Below are 27,134 nucleotides of genomic sequence, written 5' to 3'. Positions count from 1 at the left end.
ATATCGTAGATGATATCAAATACTGTGCCGATAACCTTCACCTGTCACAGTTATTATTCAGGTTATCGCGATTACAATTATCGAACAGGATTATGCGTACTATCCCGTTGAATTATATTATATTAATCGATCTCGATCGAAGAAATCTGTCGTTAATCAACCGCATTGTAGCGTATCACGGACACAATTATTAAAATTTTCGTGGTTCGAGGCACGAACGTTGCTCGAATAAAATATAGAATATCTTGCCGATGATTTTCCCTCGATCGTTCGCTCTCTTTAGCTGAGCTACCCGATAATGAGCTGTTGTATCGGCTTTCGGCCGAGAGAAAGAGCAGTAGGGGACCGACAATTAATCCTTTTTATCCGACTACCGCCCTGAGCGCGAGCGGGGAACAGTGGATCAACGAAAAGGAGGACATCGTGAAGAAAAAGAGGAATAGAGAACGAAGGGATGAAAGAGAATAAGGGAAAGATCGAAGAGCTGAAACTCTATAAAAAAATAATTCAACGAGAAAGAGAAGTTATGGAAAAAGGAAGTTAAAAGAGTGATAGACGGGAGAACAAAAGTAATGGAGGGGCTGAAAGTATTGTATATAGATTCCCCCGTGTAACGTCAAACGCTGAAATTTATTGCAATTTATTTTTAGAAAGTCTGTTACTCTCTTCCTCTGTGTTTATCTTTATTATATCATTTTGTTTCTTTTGTTTGCTAGTATATGTAGGTTGATTACATTGCCTGTTTCCCGACACGTTTAATCCTGACGCGAATACGGCGATCAAGTGTAATGGGCGATAATTTCACGCTCGAGTAAATTATAATGGCGCAAATTTGAGTGGCTGAGCTTGGTTCACGTTCTCTTTATTTTTCTGCTAGTCGAGTCACTGTTTCCTACTCTATTCTATGATTCCTTTGTATAACTAATTATACGCAATTAATTTGTTGATCATAAATAAACTAGATAACACAAGGATGAAATCATCTTTTGTCACGCTTATTTATAATAATACACGAAACATCCACGTTGGATTCTTTCTTGCCTACAGGCTTCAACTATATTCATTTACTGTCTAATCACTTTGACAATGATCTAGGTATTTGCAATTCCTCTAAAGTTGACAATATTTTTCCTCGGATATCATTTGGAGTAAAAACATTAAAAAGGAGGAATTCCGACGACTCTTTACATGAAAAATGCTCTTTATTCTCTTCAAAATGCTCTTTATTTGCTCACGGCATAACCGTGTCAATTATAGCGAAAGAAACAAGCGTGGAAGCAATCCCATCTCGATTTATCTCCGAAGGATACGCGCGCAATTGACGAGAAACGTGGAATATCTCGGAAAAAATACGGCGGATATTTTTTAACGGTATTTTCGCTTTTTTTTGTTTCGTTCTTGTTTGCTTCATCGTCGAATTTTCGCGACACGAGATCGGTTCTCGTAGAAAATAATTGAAGCATCGATCTGGACGTCGCAACAGGACGATACGCCGGCTCTCGAAAACGGTCGCCTCGTTTATCTTCCCTCTCGGGTTGGTCGGTGCCGCGTTATTTCGCGAGAGGACGCAAAGTTTGTGCGGGTGCAACGAGGCGACGCGGTGACAGCAGTCGCGGGTACGTGGCGCGTTAACATTCGCGGAGTTGGTTCATTAAAAAAGCGCGGAACAAGCTCCAGGGCGCGCTCATTTGTTAAAAGTTCGCGGGCTTGTTCGCTGTTTGAATCGTTGATTAAAGAAGTGGCGGTCTCCCGTCTCATTTTTTATGCGTTTTCCCTTTTCCCCGTACTTTCGTACGTTTCCTCTACCTATCTTCCTTCTTTATTCTTTTATTTTTCTTTTTTTCTTTTTTTTTTTAACAGAACTTATACCATTTGAACAGTTTAAAGAGTAATTTAGGATGATAACGATATATATTTAACGGATGAATTTTGATGTTCTGTCTGTTGTTAGGGAGTTGTAGCTTGAAAATATGAATTTTTTCTTCCTTTTTCAAAGTAATTTAATTCGTGCAATGTGAATCTAATCTGATATCTTAGGTAGGAATTTCTCCCCTTTGAGCAATCGAGCGCAATTCACGGTTATTGAAGATGAATGAGCCAAAGATGAGTTACTAACGTCCTATTTGCTACCTAAATACAGCAATTATTGTCTACTAGGTTACTGTCGTCGGTAAATCAGCATGCGTTAATCCTTGTCCTCGCTATTACACGGTGCATTGATCGTGAAGAGCGTATTCTCACTTGTCCGAGCAAGCGTTTACAGCCTATTGCGAAACTTTGCGCTTTTATACCTTTGCTAGATCCAAATATACCCATTGAGCTTTTCCAAGGCTAGTATTAATAAATAAACAATTGCCCATTTTAACGGATCATCGACAAGAAATATTACTTTTAGCTTTGGAAAATCAGAATAATACTTTTACATTTTCAATCGTTGGAATACTATGTTTCATTATATCGATCTCTAAATGAATAAACGTACCATTGAAATAACCAAATGAATAAGATGTAACAATTTCTAATGAATCAACGACAACGGAAATCTTCCAATGACCTACCATTCTGAAACCAAAAGGCAACTTCTAGATTTTCAATCGACTAACAAATAACTTATAATCGCTATATCCTATTATGTTTATTGACTCTTCGCGAGAAGAAGCTACCAACAAGTCGATTTCCTCTCGAATTGTACCGGTTCCCAGAAGAACGTTGTAGAGTTTCTCGACCGAAGAGATCCATGGCGAATGTCCAGGAGTTGGATCGTTTCGGTGAGATTTGTCTGGCCGATCATCGGTCCTACGGGGTATAGGAAGCGAGTGCAATGGCGGGAAGGAAAGTGGCTAGCATGGTGCGGCACATATATGTATAGGGCGGTGCGAAAGCCCGCATTGCGGAATGAGAGATCGCCTATCGGCCTATTGGCTTGTCCTCTCTGCTCGTTTATTTCCATCTTCCTCCCCTCTCCACCCTTTCCGGTTTCTCCCGTTGGTATCCGGTTGTACGACCCTGTATCCGTCTCTGTCTGCCACTCAACACTCCTCTTTCGTTGCCAATTTGCGACGAGATTCACAGCTGGAGGCGATAGCGACGCGTGCGTGTCAGATAAGAATCGCTTTTGCACCCTGGGCCCCGTGGTCCAGTCCCGTTCGATCCCATAAATCGAACGATTCGATCGTCGCTCGGAAGATTTAACGGCGACGAAAGCCCGGCTCGCAGTAAATGTCAACTGATTTTCCTAGATTCTTTATAGGCGAGCCACGATAAGCGCCATTGCTTTTTTCTGCGTTGATTTAACCAGAGATGTCTGCTTTCGAAATTGAGAAGTTGAAACAATCGAACGATGTTGGTAGAGAGAAATATAAAGAAACGATATTTGTTCAGTAAAAAGGGATACACACTGTCAGACACGTAGAAATATAAGGATATCCGTTGGTTACATTTATTGAAAGACTCTAACAAATGTTATTTTGCTCGGTATTTTACGTTATAGGGCACATATGATGCAAATGGAATAACTAGAAAATAAAAGAAATAAAAATCATTCAATTTACACTAAATATGAATGTGTGTCGTCGAATATTTATCGTCGACACTGTGTAATAGAAATATGGCAGAAAGTCGTGTGCTAAGATAATTTATTTTACCTTTTGGATTGTGTTGGATTAGAGAAATGCGTTTTTTATTTCTACTGGAAATTTTCACTTCTGACACATACATCGTTCATCGTTTCAACTCCTTCGTCGGAATACTTTCCTTGTGAAATTATAATATTGATGAAGAACATTTTCATTGAAAATTCCATTTCATTACGAAATAGAACCGCTTATAGTAATGTTGTGTACAAAGCAAGTTCTTAACCAGCTTTGTGAAACTACTTTGTGAAATTACTTTGTGAAAATTCGCGATTCTTCTCACAAATACAACATTTCGATGTTTCTAAATTCATAATTGTACTTCCGCTTGTTAGTTCCGAGTAAGAAACATTAGCATAAATAAAGAGAACGTCCCTTATTCCCGTATTTCAAACTACTTCAACTTCCATAATATCATAATACCATTTGCTAATTGAAATTTAACTTTCCCCTCTGATCCTCATCGTTAATACATTCGTTTGATATTTACTTCTATAAACACGTGTGTTTAAGTTGTTGGCTAAGTTTCAGACGATTTCAATGAAAATGTCCGACGATGAATTAGTGGTAACGACTGCGTTAATTCAACGATTAATGGGCAATTTTCTGAAGCTGGAAGGAAGTGTGGTTACTTCGAGTAAGCGCAAATATTGGTCTTCTTTGCATATTGCGCCTGTGTAGGGGATGTGGTCACAGTTTCGAGTCTGTTTGTCGCGATTCCGCGAATATTTATGCATACGAATCTTCGCGGTCGCGTGCAATCGCGCTCGCTTAGTTTTGCGCCTGTCGTTCGACAATTTTGCATATGCATGCGTAAACGCGCGCCACTCTGCGTGTTAAATATGCTTCGACGTGCAGTTGTTATTTATATAGGGAACTCGTTAGGCGGTTCTCTGTGTTTCTATTATTTCGTGTGTCTCACTGATAACGATTTCATAACGGAAATTCTTATTTCTTCAATTTTCAAGTCATAAAATTGAAATTTACGAGAATAATTAGAAAGTTTGTACGAGGGAACTTGAAAACTCTTCGTTACAACTGAAAAATTCGACAAATGAAGCCTAAGTTTAGGATATGTTTATTGAATTTTCGTTGCTGTTGGACGATACATCTGGGTCGATAAAAAATGGTTATTTCGAATCAGTATTTTCAAACATAAATCGTACGTATTCGACGCGTTTGTTTGAGAATTCCGAGACTGAAATAACTCCGGAAGAGTGAACAAAATATTTGTGTATTCTCCAATTAGCAAAATTGCCTGCGAAATTTGCCAAGGTTCTGACGACTGTGCTACCATTTTAATTGTAAAAGCTTATAGAATGTCCATTTTCCATGTCAAATTTCCATAAAATTAGCAGGCACGAATATATTTTAAAGAGATGAATTTAATTTACAGAATGTTTAAGCAAATTTAATTTGGATAGTTACGTACATGTAGGTAGATATATGGAAACTAAAATTGAGAAGAATCGATCGACAAAACCACATGGGGTTAAAGTGTCTCAGCGAAGTAATCTTCGTGTCGTCCACGTATCCTCGGAAATTCTGGAATTTAAATTCTTCATTCCCCCGTGTCGTGGATTCGATGTAACGTTAAAACTCCCTTAGCGGGTTCGGGGTGGTTAGACCGAAGCAGTCTCGTCCGAGACGCCACGCCATGTTGCCGTTAGACGTAATTCAAATTCCGGTGAATTTCAAGCGGAACCGAATGCGATAGCGAGGACCGTTTAAACTCCGCTTTGCTCCGAGCTGATCTCCACGCGACGAAATGACTTCACGCATTCGCGGCCGCTCTTCAAAGCATTCCGCTAATTTACATGCATACAAGCCTATATCGAGGTCGACTCGGGGACTTTAATAAAATCAAGCAGAACGAAGATAAAAGCATGGATGGAAGGGTTGCGAGAGAGGGATCGAAAGACAGAGATGGGTAGAGAAAGGAAAGCGTGTTGCCAGAGAGTAACGGGCCAGCTATTCCCAATTCCCACCCAATCTAAAATCAATCTTAGTTCGTGCTCTTAGACGAACTGGAAGTAGGATTCTAAAGGGAGCCGCGAGGGGATGAAACGAGGGTGAGGTTCGACCGATCACTTTTAAGCAGGCTTGCAAGTCTGCATTATTCAAACTCCACCGCCAACCGAACTAGAGTTCCACTGCCACCCTCTAAAGAACCCCCTTGTGCCTTTCTCTACGAGACTAACCCCTTCCTGCCCCCTCCATCTTTTTCTATTCTACACCGCTTCATCCGATTTCTCTTGCTTTTCTATCCATTTTCGTTTCAGTTACGCGCGAGGCCGCGCGTTTTTAATTGTTATTCCCACTTTGTTAACGCTTTCGTAATTTTAGTATTTTTACTTGAAGAATGAATTTATTATATAAATGGTCTGCAATTCTCAATCTATCTGTTCCCTAGAGCATTGTTTCGAGTATTGGAAGGATTGCAGGATTCGAGATTCGGGAATGTTCAAAGAATGAAAATTCATGACAAACAATTTAAAGATTGGCAATCAATTTTACGTTACTGAAGCTGTCCTTTTACTTAATTGTGCCATTAAACATGTACTCTTGCACCGGATGTTTGAATAAATATTTCATTTAATTAAGTATCTGTCTACTTTATTCTTAAATATTTCATACATTTGTCATCTATTTTTGGAAAACTTCTATCCGTGAATCTAACAAATCGTTCCTGTAAAAAGTGGAGATCTGACTTGTTACGCCACGAGGCTTACCACAGGCTGTATTTTCTAGCCGTCGCTCGCGGTCCTACAGCGTCGCAGGCAGACCGTCTTATCTGCCCGCCGGATCATATACAATGTATCGACGAGAGCATAGTTGTCGCCAAGCAGCGAGCTCTAGAAACGTCGATTTTTGATCGTTACGTTTTTCACACAAGAAGAGGCATACGTGATCATAGGCGCGAGCGGTGACGTGACCCGAGCATAGTGGAGGTCGTCTTCCAAATGAGACAAAGGAATAATCGAAGGGCGATCAGTTCCTTCTGACAAGTCCAACGTGACACTTTGACAAATCTGACGAGCAAACGAGTTTATCTAGAGATATCGCAAAGTCGAGTTAACCTTCTGTAACATATTCATCATATTATTGTAAAATATATCATTCTATGTTAACCTGTTAATACAGTGTTGCATTCATTAAACCACCTCTGTTGTCTTAACCGAAACAGAGGAACGACTATTTCGCGGCGTCGATTAACATAATCGTAGCGAGAATTTACGCCTCTCGCTGACGCGTTTTCCTAGCGACCGCGTCTCTCCGCGAACGGTCGTAACAGACTTATCATGATTCTTCCTCCTGGCCATCGTATACATGTAGACATTGGTAACGAATTAATAGTCATATTAATATCCCCTTCTGTATAAAATTATACCAATTTCACAAACTTCAAAAAATCGTAAGTAAGTATTCTTAAAAGATAACCTGTGAGAGTTTCTCGCTATAGCGGATGATCGCTGTTTTATTTAATAACTGTGCGATGTTTTTTCACGTGAACCCAACGAGTCGAGTGCACGGAGGCGTCGCCTGAAACGTTCATCTCGTTTCCTTCGGTTGTTCCTGAATCTTTCAGATGCATGTTCGCGAAAAGCAGCCGCACGAATTACGAGTTTAAAGCGCGTCGCGCTCCAAATATTTGCATTCGCGCTCCGCTCGGTCGCCTACGGAAATTTCAACGGCAGCCATCGTCAGATTGTCGCCGCGCAAGAACAAACAACCCCTCGTTCTGTGCAATATAAATATTTCACAATTACCGAATCCGAATCACATTCACTTTGCTCGTTCTCCATTCTTCGCGCCCTCCTCTCTGAAGCTTCTTTACGCACGGCGTAGTCGTGGCAGAAAAGCTGATATAAACATTTTCAATGAAGCGTCTGCCAATCACGTTATGCTTTCTTTCAGTCGACTATCCAGCTAACCATTCCATCTCTGTTTTTTTGCTAACTTTCTTTAACTTTTTCGATTTTTCCAACAGCTTCCAATTTCTTGTTCCTCTCATTTTTCCAAGAAACTCGAGCTTCATAGATTTATATATAGCATTGTTTATAACTAGATCGAGGATGTTTATACAAATTCAGAGTTTCCCGAACACAACTAACGAAACAAAATCTAAAGATCTCTTTTATTATCTAAATATAGTGACAATTGTTTTACTATATATGCGTATGTTATACAATATCAGCAGTTTGTACATTTTTGTATATTTAAATTTCTTATAAACGCATATAAAAGCGCGCACGAGTTTTTGTTAGAACGATGAATATTATTTTTGTTGCATCGTGGATCGCAACAATATTTAACTTAAATCTAAATAATTCAGCTGACATTTACGGATTTTTTAAATCTATCGTACCTTGGCTATCGAGTATGAAAGAAACGAAAATTTTAAAGAACATGTAATTGATTACTCTCTATAGTATTCAAAAATTCCAACTGAAAATAATCTTTCTTCCCAATGCTGTATTCCGTACGGAACAAATTCTATAAACTAAATAATAAAACTCATCAACGGCCGTTTAAAATTGTTAAGATCTGATCAGAATACGAATTTTTAATTTCATTTCCTTCTACATAACCAACGTTCGAACGCGAATTTTCCTTTGTTTCTAACACGTAAACAGAAATTTCTAAAAAAAACTCATGACAACTTATAATACAAATAATACATAGCGAATTATTTTCAAAACTATCAAGTCGACGTCGATGGTAACCAGAGATTAGAGAAGTTTATATATGACGTGAGTTCACCGAAAGCTTCATTGAAGCATCGTTGTGGTGTCAGGTTGAAAGGGACGGGCTTAGAAAGACCGACGTCTTAAGCGGGATAAAAAAATAAATCTGTTGGAATCACGTGTTGTTGGCTAAGGACCTCGATTTGAATCGGTTATACCCGTGTAATGATATTCGGAAGCGTTTATGAGGTTTAGTTGTCCGAAAGTGAAATTCCAATAAGATTTAACGGGTCGTTTCCTGGAACGTATAAAAGGGTGCCGTTACCCTTCAAGGAATTTCAATTGGTCACGATAATGAGGTGATTTTAATGACAATGGGAGTATGAATCTTGAGTCGTGGATAAGAATGGGACTGTAGATATGAACATATGAGTTTACGTTTATCGGACAATGATAACAGATAATTCTCCTCCGCTTTGTGTCGTCAGACGATTTATAATTGTTTTCGAGTCTTTTGTTAGGATAAAGATACATAATTTGTTTCCTGATAAGAGTTGTTACTATCTGAAGATTCTTATTCAAAAAGACTTCTCTATTCATTGATTCTTAGTAATGATTTATCAGGCACAAGGCTTATCGTAGATTGACTATTTTGACAGTAAAGCGTTACAGTCAAATGTTCTGATGAAGGATTTTCATTTAGAGAGACTCCCACAATCCTATTGTGGCTCTCGTAAATTCATTTAATACGTTAATTGTAAAGATCTGTCATTACTCTTTATTTCTGACTTTATTTCATATTGTTAATGTCTCTCTCTTTCTCTGTGTGCAATTTCACAAAATATCAACGTTTCACATGACCATTCTCAATCTGCAAAATTGCTATTACGTTTCACTCATAGCCTAAAGTCGCAGTCATACATAATTACTAAATCATAGTCGAGGAATTGTCGATTTCCAATCGAAATGTCGTCGAGTGTTACCTTTTTCACGGTGATTCGACAGCGAGGTTCTCGAACGCTGGGAATAGAACGGATGATCGGACTTTTAAGCAGAATCCTCGCGGCGCGGCGTCTGCATTATTCACACGGTTCCTCTTTCGCGTCGATGCTTTTGCCCTCGCCACATCCAGTCGGGACGCCATTCTCGCGTGCAGGTGTCAATTTGTCCTTCTACCTCTTTCACACCCTCACCTTCTTCGTCCTTTTGTTTTTCTTTCGACTGTCTTCGTCTCCTTCGTTCGCTCCATCTGCCGAAATGCTCTTCCTTCAGGACGGGCACATTAGACTTCCAAATTATTGAAAGCAACAGCAGGAGACCAAGAGATCCTCTCTTCCTCTCTTTCTCGTACCCTCTACTCCTTTCCTATTTTTTTCTCTTTAAGCACGCTTGTCTCTCCGTCATCTTAGCGATTCCATCTACGTCGGTCTATAGCTAATGGAGGTCCTAAGGATCGAATCGACGAGATCGGTACACATCGCGAGAGGCTATTTTCGTAGCCGTTTCCAATATAATCGCATCCTCGGTTGGCTGCCTCGGGCTTGGGAAAGTCAATCGTGAGTGTCACCGACGGTGAACATCGTGTCGATGCTCTTCGGCTTGACCGTGCCACCTGTCCGTTCATTATCGATGCAAACGCTTCGAGTGGGATCCGTGTCCTCGGTTGGCGATCGGCTTTGTCCCGCTAATGCTACGAGACCGACCGACCATCCTCCGGCAACCCTCCGGATTCTCGCGTGTCACTGTTAATCGTTCCCCGAGAAATTGGATTAGGCACGGAGAATCCATTTGTGGAACGCCTTTTGCTTGTATATTGAAGAACTGTGTCTCGTCTACTTTATTTCGTGAACAAGATTTGCAAGATTTGCCTATATAAATTTTCTAGTACCTTGGCACTCGACTCTGTGATTCGAACATACGATTCGTTATGTAGCTTTGCCATAACAAAGTGATGTAATCTTTATATGAATTGGTCATTTCATCACTCTGTTCATTTCATAACTGACTGTTCAATGAAGCATTGATTGGAGTGTACGTTTCGATGAAAACTAAAAAGTATATCGCGTTGGTCAACGTATTTTTTCAAGCAATCGAACGTCTAGCAGTTCTCGTTCAATGAAAAACAAATTTCGCTGTTAAAAGTGGACAATGCTGTGCAAAAGGATCGGTCGATTTTTCAACGAAGCGCGCTTTACGGGCGAATAAAACTGAAAGTTTTGCGCCAAAAGTACACGGTACTTTTCACAGAAAGGGAGGTTACCGCTAATTTTTATCATTATTCGTGTTGACTGCTTCTATAATTTCTGGTTCTGTCTCAAATCGCGAATAATGAATGAAAAATCTGACAGTACTAACAATTTAGCGATAATGAACTTTTCCACGAATTTTTTCATTTTCGCGTTTCTGTTGTTTCGTCGATTCGAATCTATTGTTTCTATAGCATCAGACAGCACGAGTATAGTATTGATGAAATGTTCGTAGCTCGTGGCACGGATAATCAAAACGTTGCGCGTGTGTTACATGCGGCGCGAATGCCGTGTGTTGGTTGGATACAAAGCAGCGATTTGACGAGGCTTTGTTTTGCTGATACAAGTGCCTGTACCTTAATTAGCATTATGATCGTGCATTATGTTGAATGAAACTCTGTTTCCGATACCATTATCGTTAATTTTATCATTAGTTCTTAATTGGGATATATCGATATTTTTTGTGCAACATAGGCATCTATGCGCCAGTTCTGTTTTGTTATAGTAATAGTATTAGTATCTAGTTATAGTAGTAGTATAGTTATAGTATCTATGAATTTTGTATTATATCTCTAAAAATTTTTGTTGTAATTGTAACTTTTGATAAAAATAAATTATCTTTTTGGCAGTGGTGTTTGAAGGGATTTTCGTAGCATTCTTATAAAATCAGTTTTCCAAACTGCTGAAACCTTGACAATTTCCTGAAAATTTCTTCATACTAGACATTACAAAGTCAATTTCACTAATCAATTTTATAAATTAATATACATCATATCATATATACATATAATATGCAATGAAATAATCTAAAACTTTATTTACTCAACTACCCAACTGTCTACGAAAATATCATGTCATTATAAAGTATTTAAAATTATAGAACATTTAAAAGAAAAGTAGTTCGCTATACATACTGTAAAATATAATATCCGATTCATAATTTACTTTTAAAATAATAACTTTGACATCTTCCTAAAAACAAATCCATCCCTTCCGAAATTACCCTACAGGCGTCCATAATTCGTTCATTCCTGCACTCTCAATTTTATCCCCGAATCGCAATTATAATTTACACGCGATGCAATCCGGCAATTCATAATCCGCAAACGTGAAATCGAAGCAGCGAGGAGATCGGCCTCTGAATGCGAAACAATAATTTCCATCGAGTATCGCGATTTGTTCAGATTACGTGATTAAAAGCCGGGGTTCTGTGGTTTTAACGAAACACGGGGGAGACGATATTATACCGGTCGGCTTTTAAATAATGGTTTTCGATGTTTTATCGTAAAAAAGCGAGCACTGGACGAGGGTAAAACACAGAGGAGTGGGTAAAAAAGAAATAAAAAGAACAGAAAAGACAAGGCTGGAACCTGGAGCGGAACATAGAGAGAGAGGGAGAGAGAGAGAGAGAGAGAGAGAGAAAGGGCGAAAGAAAGGAGCCAAGGGAAAGACGGACCCCGTGGGTTAATTTAACTTGTTCCCATCGAGACACGCTCGGTTCCTCGAGGAGCAAGGGAAAAAATCGTCTCACTCCGGGGTTAATTTGTAAGCGCTGGTTCGGTTGAAGCCGGAATCGATGGCGGGGCATGAATTCGCGGACGGTTGAAAAACAGTTTGCAGAAGGGTGGGTGAAATAGCAAAAGGGAAAAGACGAGGGAAATTGTCTCGAAACACAGTTTGCCGATGGCACAGGGGTTATTACACGTCAGTCACACCTCTCTCAAAATTGCGAAAGTTTTATAAGACACAACGATCCTCGGTCGATTACGTCCCACGCGACTTATGACCGGCACCTTTATTATTGCGCTGAGTAGTCTCGTCTTATATTGCATCGCGAAAAACAAAATTGCTTGGACTCTGCTTTAACCGGGGATTTGTTTTATTTTCTGCAAACCTGCCATCTGGTTAAATGGTATTATCTTTTAGCTTTTTATGTTATTCTTCTTTCGTTTGTGGTTTGTTGGTGAGATTTGAATGGACGTTGTTGCGTAGGATGCTTCCGGTGATTGTTGCGTAAGACGTATCGTCGTGTAATGTTAAACGGAAGGCTGCGAGTTAGTACTTTCTTCATAGATTTAATCACGTAATGGTGGTAACAAAGTAGAAAATCCACAAGTTTCTACAATTAAAGCAGAGATACATATTTGGCGGAGTTTCGCTTGAAAAATTCTAGCGAATAAAATAACTTTCCGATGACATAAAGTTTCTTTTTCCTAATACTCCGATACATTTCCTCAGCAAATATGTCTTTTCCATTTTTCTTAAGTTTTAATGTAACCTTTATCGATTCTAACTACGATCAAAATGAAAGATTAAGCAAATAAAAACGAAACGTGATTAAACTAAATATGTTTTTAGTTAATTACATAAATTGCACCGGCTAGACGTTTCTCTGAGTTCGTATCATTTTTCATCGTTCTCATCGTAATAGTTTCAGTTCTGAGCTACTTTCAATTTTGTCGATTTTCTCTCATCTTCGAATGCTTCTTCTTTTCCGCTTTTTCTTTTCATGTGTACGAAGTACCTATCAGCGATAAACCTCTCCCGGCATATGCTTCGCGATATCTTTCATGTCTTTTCCTATTTCTGTATATGGCTGTTCTCCTCGAATATGCATACGATTTAAACAATAGCAGCGCTATAGAGCGACCACTTTTTGCTACATCTCGATTTCCTTCAGTATTCGAGCGGAACGATCTTAAAACTTGGCAAAATATTCTACTTAGCGATTTTCTTTTGCCATTATGTAGTTTCTTCTGAATGGAAGAATCTTTAAATAAATATAATAAAGAATACGAGGAAGAATATGGCGAAATGATTTTTCTTGAAATGCCTTTTTATCGTACACTCTCTGACAATGTTGATGTGCTACATACGGTACTCAAAATTGTTTCTCAAAATGCATTCAAATCTTTTGTTAAGTATTTAATTTATTACTTTCATTACTTACATTAGTTACTTTTCACCCTGGCTTATCCTGGAATACTCGTCGAATAAATCAGAAAATAAAAAATAGTTTCGAAATTTTTTAATCAAGTCACACTTTCAATTTATATGTTTCAATAAATGAAACATGATAATATAATATATATGTATATACAGATAATATGGCAACAAATGAATAAAAATGTTTCAACAACAAACTAGTACTAAAAAACAATAGTATTAATGAACAGTGCTAAAAAATTTGGTGCAAAAACAAATCACTCGACGGTTTGATCGTCATTTAGAGAAATTCTAAACCGATTTTTCAGAGCTTTTGATAAGTAATCGGAATCGTTTCGATCCACTCGTGTCATCGGATCGATTCGAATTGAAACGAACCGTGTTCGAAAAAACATTTTACCACTGCGTAAAACGCAAGGAAAATTCCGGTTGGTGTTCGTCGCTGTTAAATTAACAAATGTACGCCGTTACCGATGCGCATCTCGCTGAATTCCAGTTATTCCGTTGATCGGTCGCCGTGTGATTCGCAAAATTACTAAAACGCAGATGTAATCATCAAATCTACTCCTATAACATCTCACTCTACTGCTTTTCCACTGGTCGTTATCGTACTTGCCATATAATTGATCAATTTAGACAGATCTAACATGAATTCCAATAGAAAGTATTTAAGTAAACTGAAACCACTTTACACGTGTGAATTTGTTACTTACTTTACTTGAATTGCTCTTTCAAGTTTCTATTCATTTTGTCGTTAGTCAATTAGTCGGTACAAGCGAGAATCTGCATACTTGGAACATTCCAAAGGAATGTACTCTATGATCATTTGACAATTACGTATGTTGCAAAATGTAGAATTCGCTTTAAAGTTTAGATACGAACGTGTACATTTTCTGTGATTGAGTCCCAGTTGCGGAATACTCCAGTAATTAGGACCTATCGAATATAATTCTATACCCATTGTTCAAAGAACATTGGAGCTCTCTCTTTATAACATTTCTAGAGGATCAATTCGAGAAATTTTGGCCGATTTTCCTGTAAATGAAAGATCAACTGTTTCGTTTGCTGTTCAATTTGCTCGAAGGAGAACTCTTCGAACGATCACGGAAAAACCAGTGGAGAAATTGTCAGAGTATCGTCGACGTTTCACTTGCTTTCACTTGCTTTCATTTGCGGTACCTTTTATCATCTTTCAATATCGTATTAATGGTTTTTGTTTCATTTCTGTTTGAATAAATTGTATATTTTGTTGATCATCGGTAGTATAACTGTAGTAACTGATGGTTTCTTAGAGTAAGGACAAGCGATGATGGTAGAGTTTAAAGTTTAAGGTATTTTAATGAGTGATATTCGATAAGAAAAGGACAGACTACGATATCGTCGCACGCCGACTCTCTGGCCGTTTTAGCACTCTATTGTCTTTCGCTAGGCCCACCGCACACGTGTTCTGCAGACGCTCGTAGCCAGGGTCACGTAGGTCTTTTCGGCAAAGCTATTTACCTGAAGGACCCAGTAATGCATTGATGGAGCCGACAGCGCCTCGACTCTCGCGACATTGTCTGTAGTTAGCTCGACGTTTCTTGGGCCCTTCTCCCCGATACTACATAACTTATTCAACATCATGCACATTCTGAAGATGTATGGTGGTCAAAGAGGTTTCGACAGATAGGTAGATAACGGATTGGGGTGGAAAGGAGACGATATAACGGTGTCCAAGTTTCGTGGCAAGAGCCGCGGTCGGATGAGAATTATTCAAGGATTTTCCAGATAATGCAATAACGTAGCAGCGCGCTCACTGCCGCCCGTGAGAAATTAGCGGCATGAATTATGAATGAGACCGACTTCGCCGGCCGTTTATCTTCTTTAATGTTTCTTGGCGTCTTTCGTTGGACGAGACTACCAACAGTGCGTCCTGCTACTCGTGATTTCTTACCTCTTTATTCTACGTTTTCAGCGTGGCACCACGACGAAAACGTTGATATCAGCGATAAATTGGACGTTCTATTGTTTTTCGAAAAAATGGAAACGGTATATTGGAATCTTGATAAGGATTCATTTAGAAAAATGGTAGTCTTTGCGTGATAGTTGGTTTGAAACTAAGTTCGGTTCAAAGTTATCGAGCAATGAACCGAATGTCAATAGGAAACAGTTGGTGTCATTTGATTCTTATATGCTATTTTCCCCATCCCGTTGGATCATTCGTGTTTGCCAAAAATGCGGCAGATTAATATTTTATGGTCCAGCGATAAAAGCTGGATAATTTTCTGGATAAAAGCTCTGCATAAAAACAGAACGCATGGTGATTATATGATTTTTGTCTGAATATAATGCGATATGACAAAATGTACATATAGGTACATATATATCTTATACGAGAGTGACAAAGTACATTTTTCGAGAAATTAATTTGAGATGGAAAGTTTGAAGTAGAAAGTCGTTAATAATTCGACCATTTGACGCTGAAAAATTCTTTTTCCTTTTACAGTCATTCAATTTTAAAGGTCTTTGATAGAATGTTGTTTATATACGTAACGTATATCGCTTACTGTTAAAGCAAGAGTTCAAACGATTTCTAAATTATGAAATTCCCGTGAAATTATGCGATTCTCTGTTAAATAATATAACTACATTGGCTAAAACTTCGTTCGATATTTTCACCCGAAAAACTTTCAAATTTAAATTTTGCACGTGTCCCCAAATGTACTATTTCGCTGGTGCGTCGCTCTTATACATCAACATGATGAAACATCTCCTTCACGTATAAATGTATAATTATTTCACAGAATGATATTAGTATGAATAGCGATAATTTCAAAGCGCTGACGTCAAACGACCGCCATTACGCACGAATGTTTCGTACATGCAGCACTCAGTAACAGTCACCTTTCAAATCGAACACCCGTTAAATGCAATTAGACAATTAGCCGCGAACACGATGGAGCAGCGAGTGCTTCGTCGACGCTTTTCACCCTTCTGCCGCGTTGAGAGCGCCACTAGAGCCAGTCAACGAAAACCACGTATTCCGAGAGACGACGATGAGATAGGAACATTCATTGTCATAGCACGCACGCTTCTCTGTCCGAGGGATGTTCGACGACCGGCGACCCTCTTCTCCATGTACTTTGTGGTCGACCGATTTCTTCTTTCATTCTCGATGCACCGGGACAAAAACCTTTTAAACCGTCCCGCCGCCGCATCTTTTCGCTTTTGCGTGCAATTTCAGCTCGCTGCAGTTAATTAGCGCAAGCTCTCGTCTCTTACGGCGAGGATCGGAGAATTCGATGTATCGGAATAAAGAGATTGTCCTTACATTCCCTCAAAATTACAAGATTTCAGTATTTGATTGATTTTAAGTTTCAATCTTTTTTAATTATTTTAACAGTTTTAGTAATTCGACCATTGTAACATATGTTCTCTTAATAAATGAAATACCAGGGTATTTATATATTTTTATCCTCATTGATAGTAAACTTATAAAGTGTTTTTGAGAAATGTTCTGTGAGCTTTTGAGCGGTTAATGAACGGCACCGAGTAATAGAATGTCAGTGATCTGTTGTGGCCTTCGGATGATCTTCGACTCCAATGACATAACCTCGATAATTCTTCGTGGCTTTTAAGTAATCTGTTACCGATTTCTTTTGTCTTCTAAGTTACCTTGATCTCTCAAGAATCTTGATGATTCCATAGTGAGCTTCAAATGGCCATGAGCTAATGATATTCTAATAACCTTATATATACAGCAATGACACGATCTGGACGATCTTTATGCGAGACGAAAAGGTGAACAAAAAGGTATATAACCATAATGATGTATTTTCTATAAAAATATTTACTTGAACAATAATCTGGCATTTTACGATCGTCTATGATACAATAGTATCGATATTCTATCTGTTTAATAAACTAGACATCCGAATATACCAATATTTACAGATTAATGCTTTGCTTCGTCCTTTAAAACATTCTCTTATACGATAGAACTCGTCGTTATTTGATTCCATTAATCGCGATTACTCGTTCATATAATCATCCCGAGAAACAGAATTAAACGTTCGTTGAATCCTTCCATGACGAAAATTTCCACTGGTAGTGAGAATCTTTTGATCAATACCTCTCAAGTTCCAATTTTCGACATTGATCTCGTTTCAAATTATACAATTGTTGTACAGGCATAAACCAACAATGAAAATTAGAACAGGAATGATATTTATATCAGAATAACAGTGAATAATTTATGACGCGACGTGAACGATAATTCATTAATTCGGCTAATTGCGCGGCCGCGATATTCTTCGACGATCAAACGGGTGCCAGTCCTGAATTGTTAACACGCTGTAGCAAATTTAATTGAACGGTTCGCGTAATTATCGTCTTTCTTCGATCGATTATTTACGTTTTAATGAGGCGCTTTCTAGCGCTAGCGCGCCCAGTGCCGCTATTTTCTATGGAATTTACCGGAAATCCACAATTTATGACAGATATATATATATATAGTTCATATAAGAAAGGAATATGGGATAACATTTTTTCATTTTCGGCTTAGTTTTCGAGAAAATCGAGTTTGAAAATTTACCGAGTATGCTTGAACACGGCTAGTTCCGGACTAAACAGAATTAAATAGTCGTCAGGAAATCATTCTATATGTGAAAATAAGTGAAAGGCGTGGAATACAATTTTTTCACAAGATCCTTTGTTTTCGAGAAAAGAAATTTGAAAATTTATCATACGCGTGTAGTAGGCTCCATGTTTAAACTTTATTTTCTGTCGATTATTCAACTCTGTCCAGAATCAACTTGACAAATTTTCCACTTTTTTCTTATTTTTACACAGGGAATCCGTCGTGTCCACTTTTGTATGCTCCTTCTTCGGTTCCTGTGTTCTCTACTTAGCATTAGACATGAAATTAATCTTTTATTAAGCTTCCATTTGCTTTGTTCCTTGGAATTAGTTAAATGCACACGCGCATTTTATTTCGATTTCGATCTCACGACATATGTGTATCTCGTTGATTAGTATTTTCTCTCTCTCTCTTTTTTTTTTTAACGACAGAATACGCCGGAAGCTCCCATTCTGTTCGTCCATTTCATTTTGTTTTTTTTTTCTATTTCTGTTTTTTTAGATCACAGATAATGAGGCCTCTGTGCTTTAAAAGACAAAGAACCGCTTTCGAAATGATGCAATATAAAATACGACGATATACACAGGATATCAATGTGAGGTTTTATTCATCCCAAATATTCACTGCACGGTCACAATCACGATTCGTTTTAAACGTTATTCTAATTTTAAAATCGCGAACAATAAACGAATAAACGTAATACACAGGCATAAACACAAGCAGCGGAATAAAATTTGTTCGTTGTTAAATTGAACGACGGTGTTCGGTGATAAAGTAATTACAAGTTCAACGAACAGTTTCAGCGCGAACACCTTTGCGCACCGAAACAATCGTCAGCTACCGACAACTATTCCCACTAATAACCATTCTGGCAATTATCCAAATAATTCGTGTTAACATGAAGCTCATCAAGACTTTCCGCCAACTTCTAACTTTCAACCCATGAACCCGAATAGAATTACAGCCAATCGAATAATCAACCATCGGTAATTGCTTTTCCACTTCTCGATATTCTTTCGTTCCTCATTCGGTGGAAATTGCACGGTTTTAAATTTCAGTTTCAATCCCATTGTCATCTTTTTTGTAACCTGCTACTTCTCGTATCACAGGTTGTGTATGTATGCGTGTCTGAGTTTATGCGCGCACCATTCGTACAGGTATATCGTATTTCTGTTTGGCATATTTTGTGACAGCATATCTTTTGGTAGTTTAGTGAAAGGAGAAAAAGTAAACATTATTCCCTAGGACTTAATGTGCATGATATTACTTATATGAAATAGTTATAAGTGTCGGATATTATCAACTATCTCCTGACATGTATTACTTCTCCTAAATGAAATAAACCTTTCCTACAAAATGCATGCACCTATAATTATTCCTAGGATCTCGAGAAAGAAAATTATTACGAAAACAATTACAGATTACCGAAGAAAGATTTTAAATGATTTCAATTGATATCATTGGAATATTGAATTTTAACGATTTTAAATAGAATCTTACGATCAAAAGATCAATCAGGATTAAGTTAATAAATTAATTCAACGATACGTGAAAGCAATCAAATCACTGAATATCCGGAACTCTATAACTATATATGAAGAACGACAATCAACTAACGGAAGAACTGTTTCAACTTCAATTACATCTTTCCTTCTTTCCTTCTTTTTCCATCGCAACTCTGCTACGTACCAGTATTCTACGAGAGCGCTGCGGTTTCTGGGGCGAATCGAGTTGCCAAATTTCTGGGAGCCACCCCCGGAAGTTCGCTGATTCGGTATTCGCGAAAGGAATTCCCAAAAATACGTTCGGCAGAAACGTTATTTCGATATACCGTCGCGACATCCTAATTCGACGATGCGCCAACGCTGTTCGCGAACTTAGTTTTACGCTCGTAGCCAATGCAATCACCGACAGAAGAAACACCGAGAAGATATCTGAGGGAAAATGTACGCAAAGTTGGATGCAGTAGGACGCGCACGATTTCCTATACGGGATATGACCCTATTCGCCTTATCTGTTCGCCATGCTCTCGTATCAAAGGTATTTTTATATGCGCATGCGAAACGTTGTACGGATACACGGCGAGTTACACAGTTGTCTTACGAGATCATCTTATTGCTCGCCGAATTTCGCTTCTTGTTGCTTTCACGTCGCGTCGTTCGATTATCAGAAGATCTGATCGGGCGTAGGAAATTTATGAAATTCACGATCGATAGCGAAATTTATGTGTTACAGAAAGATAAGCAGTTGAGTCGATTAGGGTGGATTGTGCATTCATTTTTGTTACGATGTATCTTGAGCGGCGAAAAAGAAATAAGGACAATTGTAAATGTAGAATATGGTTAAAAATGAAATTAAGCGATTCGACTGTCATAACGCAAGAGGATGCGAAATCGAACTCGAGGATTACAATTAAACAATTTGTACTAAAACCATGGATATTTGAATCTTCGTTTCTTCAATGAGAAGGTGGGCAGAATATATATTTTTGTCGTTAACTGTATAAATTAAAACGACGTCAAACAAACCAAGTTTCATTCTACTGTCAAATTCGGTTCTTATCTGTTTATTTTACGTTTACTTGAGAATTCCTATTGCAGCCGGTTATTTTAGAATTGTCAAATTTTAGCCATTAGAAGTAAATTAACGATTCGTGTCAAATATAGGAATAAAGTTGATACAAGGTTTAGTTCGCCAAATTAATTGGAATTTATGTCGTAAACAAGCGCGCGCGTGTTTCCACCATTCTATAAATTAAATCTACAGGATCAAAGTTAGTACACTAGTAATCAAATAACGTTCCACGTTGAATCTTCAATTATTAAAACTATTAATAAAAACGACATTGATGCAATTAGGTCGAAACTTTCATATTTATGCACTCGAATATCAGCGCAGTTTCAGTGATATTTTAGAATCGATAGAGAATTTCTGCTTTCTGTTTATAACGTTGTTATACAAACTAGATTTGAACGTGACACATACAGGATGCGATAGCAACGGTCATCTTCGAGGATGCACTGCCAGATACAGAAAGCTTCGCGTACTGTGACATCGAATTCATAAATTCTGATTTGTGCATTCAAAATGCGATAAACGTTGACTCTGTGTTCGGTGATATACGCACGTTAAGCCCGAGCATTCTAAATTTCTCTCAATCTGTTGTTCCGATCCGTTGCGGGGAACGCAGCTTCCATCCATCATTCGGGCTGTTACTCTTTTCCGTGACTGGCGATCTTCCCGACGCATTTCATTAATTAAAATAATCTGACGGTCTCGCTGCAAGTTAATAATGACAGATTTGAAACTGAAAGATTTCTTTAAAAATATCCGTCGCCAAATTTTAAATCTAGATTCTTTAAAAGAGAATTTCATTTTCGATTGAAAATCTAAATCTATTTTTTTAAACAGCCGTTCCTGCACAATAATTTACTAATTTTAAGTAGCGACGCTGTTGAAGTGGTCACCACTTCTCAGAAAACTCTACACATCTGATGTTTTTAGTTTTCTTAAGCACTGAAGCCATCGACAGCGTATAGACGAAAGACTGGGACGAAGGCAGACCATAAACGGTAGACAGGCGACGCTGGCCTTGGGGGTTTTCAGTTATAGGGTAACACTGCTAGTGTGCCGATATGGACCAGCTGAAATTGTATTCCTACTTGTAATTACGCTTTTGTATTAAAATATATTTTCTACCTTACAATTTATCCACGCGTTTCTTTGTTTATATATCTAATAACCTCAACAGATACTCGTAAATACTCGTAATAAGGTGAAAATACTGTTGCGCAAAGAGTGTTCACAATGGTTTGTAATTTCTAACGAAAGGTAGATGCTGGAAACACAAATAATTAGCATGTGTGTGTGTAGAACATCCTAATAATTGAGCCTTGCTATTAAAATTCGCTAGCATCTTTCAATTTTAAAAGATCGAACAATATCGAATATTTTAAACGATCGAATTTGATTATCGAGGATTGTGAGTAGAGAAAGGTAGGTGAAAAATATTTCTCGCCCATCAGTTTCATCTATCCTAATTCAACAAGAATCTGGATATCACGGAGAGATCATACTGGACCGTATCTGTAAACCTTACAACGTTGTTTCCCCAGTGTGGACGCGATTAAATCTACCGACCGACCGACCGGAAGCCGCTGAGGGTCGTCATGGTCCTCGTCGTCGCGACGCTCTTGTCGCATACGTAAAACTTGGCGACAGTCGAAAAATATGCAACCAGTTTTATAGCGGTGGTACCCATGAAGTTGCTACGTCGTGACGTGCAACTTGCACCACTTACCAGCGATTTTATACCGTTTCTAGCGCGACCGGAAATCCTCCGTGTCTCGCGTAAAATTTCTCCAACTACCTCTCTCGCTTCTCTCACTCTCGCCACTCGCCCTCGATCGTTTTTTCACAAATGTTTCGAATCGTCTGGTTCATAGCTCGATCGAGAACCCCTTTGCTACGATGTTTTACGATGATTTTTTTTATCGGCGAATGGTTGGCCTGTGTTGTATGTTTTTTATCGATGTCGAGGACATTGGTGACGCAAAGTCATTGAGATGAAAGACTAGTTCGTTCTTCGGTTTATGACGTGAATAAACTTAAAAAAATGTCGAAGGCGATGTGAAATAGGCGGTGACAAGGAAAAGTTTGTGTAAAAATAATGAAAAAAAAAATTAGTTAATGAAGAAGGACTCGAGTTCGAGGATTTAGGATCTTGTTGCATAATTAAGCTGATATTATTAGAGAAACTTTATGAGTTATCAGTGCTAATAAATAATAACAATAAATAGTAGTATAAACGAGTATTCTTTACGGTGCACTTTGTACTCTTTATTTTGATAAACATTCTGAATTTTTGTTCTCACATCGAATACGTACCCTACCTTTAGGTATTTTCAATAGCATGGAAGTTGGGCGAATTGTTTGATCCTGGAAATATGGAGATGTTCTTTGGTATGGCTTAATAATAAATTAAATAAATGGAATAATTGCGGTACATATAACATCGTTTATAATCTGTTATTTATCTTCTCTACATTTTTTCATCGCTTAGCTTCTTAATTTTTTTTTCTTCATTTTACCCTGCTTTTTTCCTCTTCTTCCTTTTTTTCTATATTATAATTGATGTATGGCCCCGACGTTTAAGTCGACTCGATCGACTCGAACTTTCTGACGAGAATTTCTTTTATTTTATCTTTTTTTCTTTTTCTTTTTACGTAGAAGCAGAGAAAAAGAAGAGAGGATGTACAAGAGTGGGCCAGGAAGTTTTAATTCATTTTTCCAACGAATCGAAAATTGGTGGAGCGGCGGGCCGGTTAAAGGGTCGAAACTTTCTCAGCCAAGGGATGAAAATTGTTGGATCGACCTACATACGGATGGCGAGAGTACAATCTCTCTCCTTCTCTCTCGCTCGCTCTGTTTTTAGTACGTCTAAACTTTTGCTATGCATAACTTCATTCTCTCTCTGCAATTGTTTCACGCGAGCGTATTTAATTAACGCACGACTCCGGTAATCGTAATTAATGGCGTGAAGATAATGCCGTTGAAAAACGTTGTTTACCGTGTAAATGGAAACTGGCGGCGTGGCGTTCCGTGTATGATACAGTAGTCGACCCAAGAATTACCCGCGTTTAAGGAAATTTCTAATCTTACGACTCGATTATCTTCATCACGACCAGGTTGGAAATGTTGTAAAATTAATCCTTTAAATGATATGCAATTGTTGGAAATGTATATCTCTGAGGGTAGGCTTTGTTTAGCGAGATAACAATGTTTTTACTCTATTTACACATTACTATAGGAATATACTAGATGATTTAGATATCATACTGTCACTAGATCTTTTGTATAATATAATTTTGTGTAATTGTGTAATATAATAATAATTTATCTGTTCAGTCAACCTTTACGATAGTATCGTACGAATAACGCGTCAATTTATGATACATTATTAAGCCTAGAGAATTTCTTCGCTTCTGTTTCATTTGTTTGTGTAATAGGATTATCGATAATAGCGATCCTGTGGTTGTTTCGAATAAACTTTCTATCAAATAATATTTCCTTTTCAAAATTGGTCAATAGTTTATCAAAAGATAATAACAACAAATGAACATATATTAGTAGATGATCGTATAGGCTTCTATCTATATTATATTTAGCTTACACAAATAGTTGTTCCCTAACTAGCAATAAATAAATTAAGATCCGTTACATTATGCGTGATCTTAACTTTCGAGAAATTGATTACATTTGCAAGTCGCGCTGTTTTCACACTCCCCCCATTTTGCCGCAGCAAAAGTCGTAACCGACGTGGCTTCCGGAAAAAAATCTGCGTCGCCGACGTCACGGCGGGAACAACGCGGCAAAGTTAACGCGATGAAAGCATCGCGAAGTTGAACATTACGAATTTTCCCTGTATTTTTTCGTCGCCGGTGAAGATGTGAAATTACGTGTGAAAACGTTTTCGAAATTCTAGAATTTCTCGACAACGACGAGAGGATAGGAAGCTGCAAAGGAAGCGAAGGGATTCTCTTAATTTAAGTATATTCGACGCGAGATTGAACGTAGGCACGTTTAACTTTCATGTTTGCTGATGCGTCCACGCTCGTGGCAACACATGGTAAATGTGACGTGATCATTTTTTCCGGGATTATAGAGTTCACAAGTCCTCGAAATCTTTCGTATGGTTTGCAGATTATGAAAGATGAAACGGTAAGATCTTCTTAAAAAAATAAGTTCGCCTTTCTTCTCGTTTGTTTAAGGATCAGATTTAGAGTTTGAAAGATATCAAGTTTTTTATAAAGTGGAAAAGCAAGACCGCAAAGAGGAAGTTGATCACGGTTAAAATATTCTCTAGAAAAATATACCAGGAAACAGAAAAAGATAATATTAGATTATTATATAAATTTTATTATAACAATTTTGATGTAAAATTACGAGTTCGATCATTAATGTATACTTCTTTCTTCTTTATTAACTTTCTTTGGTTGGATGCTAAATTTTCCGCTCATAAAATATAGAATTTCCATCACTTTGAATTTGATCAAGAATCTCGAATGTATCTTTAGTATGAAAAATGAACTTGCGTTTGAACCTTGTCAATAATCGTCCGAATTAATTTTTCATTTAATAGATACTGTTACACTATCTTTTTATGAAACGAATAAAACATAAAATGTCTCTAGTGATGTTAATTTGGACTTTTGATTGATCATCTTGTCAATCTTCTTGTCAAAAGGAAAGAGTAATCAAAGATTAAACACGAAGAAACTAAACTTAAGAAACAATGTAGCTCAAAGAGTGAGACAAGAGGATAAAATTTATGAAACAATTTAATAAAAAAAGCGGAGCAACAAAATAAGATACCATTGTTTTGAATCTGGAAACTGGAGCCTGCGGTAGAATTCGGAGAGGCAATGGAAAACCATCGATCGGACGGAAGTTCGACTCGACCGATATTCAAACCGCGTTTCCGCGTCCAAGAGGGAAATATGAAGAAGCGTTACACGTGTATCGACTGCGGCGCATCGTGCCAGTTCGTGTCTCGCTTTGCCACGAACCGAAAACTAGGCTACCGTTGCTTCTCTATCCTGCTTGTATTCTCGAAGCTCTCAAGGAAAGTGGAAATTCCAAGAGGAGGTGAACCGTTGGCAAAAAGACTGACGGCGGTTGCCGCGAAACGTCGTGTCGCGAGGGTGTCGCGATCGGTCCAGCAAAAACGCGCCACAGCGTCTTCCGCTAGTCTCTTTGAAAAAGCAGTAATTGTACAAATTCTGTACACAAATACACATTCGTTGGAGGAAGGAGAGAAACGAGGACATCGATCGAAAGGAACTACAAAGGTCGCGATTAATGCGATTTGTTGGAAAAATGGAAGGTAGATCGGTTAAGAAGAAAAAAACAGAAAAGTAAGGAAAGATTCGAAAAATGTAATAGATGGTCGAATGATCAGAGGAGGCTCCAATCTATTAAATATAAATCAGTAAACAGTGTATGTGGAAATGTAGAGCGATATGTTTGATAGGAAGTTCCATTTCTTAATAAATCGATTTAAAAAGATAGGTTCAAGGAGTACGCGTATACATATTTGATCGTAGATTAGGTTTATGAATTTGTATTTTTTATACACACTATCATCGCTATACGATATTTTTACTATGATGGATTTTTACTTATACAACCATGCCAAGTCTCTGGCGTATCGTGAGAAAAATACGAGTATAAAATAGCTGAAGGAGAAAATTTGTCTCTAGTTGAACACTTGCAAAATGAAAATATGTACTCTAGGAAACATTCACTGGAGTATAATAGAGTAAGAGGCAGAAGCCATTTCCAATAATTCTTAATAAAAAAAGTCTCTTCAGTAAAATGAACATCAGAATAATGTCTGTTAGATGTAGATGTAAGAGAGATCACATGCGAGTGAACGCGAACATGTACACCACAAATTTTTAACATCAGTGTATTCAAAATAACGCTATCTATATAAGAAAATGTTACTCTACACTTTCGACTTTGATTTTTTCATGTAAATTTATCCGCTTCTTCAGTCTGCATGACTTGCAAGGAAACACGCTGTATATGCGAGATTTAAGGCAAAATTATGTAAAGTAGACAGCAGAGAAAAGGGGAATGAGAGAGCCGGTAAGGTAAGGGTGAACGTGCATGCGAAGAGGAATTCGCGCGCGAATCACGGGGCTGGTTTCCGTGTCGTTTGGCGTCTGCGTCCCGGAAAAAGGGGTAGACACAAGAAGAGTGTGTCCTCTAACGTCATCTTGAGATTAGTCGAGGCCATGCAAGACGCCGGAAGCCTTGGTTGACGAACTGTCGGCCAAACAGAGCGCGAAAGGCCAACGAGGAGGCGGAGGCCAGGCGTAAAAGACTTTACACCGATGTGCACAGTGTTTCGCGTCGGGGGAAAGCCAGAAGGAAAAAGAGAGAAGGAAAAAATACAGGAAATATAAAATGTTAGCAAAGAGACAGGTGAAAGGTTGAC

General features: G+C 38.2%; 1 protein-coding gene across 1 annotated transcript in view; it reads right to left on the bottom strand.

The window, feature by feature from the left end:
• The window catches only part of LOC117239853 (protein madd-4-like), a 258,313-nt gene that overhangs the window by 81,347 nt on the left and 149,832 nt on the right, over positions 1-27,134 (bottom strand). The gene's annotated exons all lie outside the window — the stretch shown is intronic.

This window comes from Bombus vosnesenskii, unplaced genomic scaffold, assembly GCF_011952255.1.
Source record: "Bombus vosnesenskii isolate JDL3184/JDL3185 unplaced genomic scaffold, Bvos_JDL3184-5_v1.1 scf7180000014442, whole genome shotgun sequence".
In the NCBI taxonomy this organism is placed as follows: Eukaryota; Metazoa; Arthropoda; class Insecta; order Hymenoptera; family Apidae; genus Bombus; species Bombus vosnesenskii.
The sequence above is the reverse complement of the archived record's forward strand: the minus strand, read 5'-3'. Positions and strand labels throughout refer to the sequence as shown.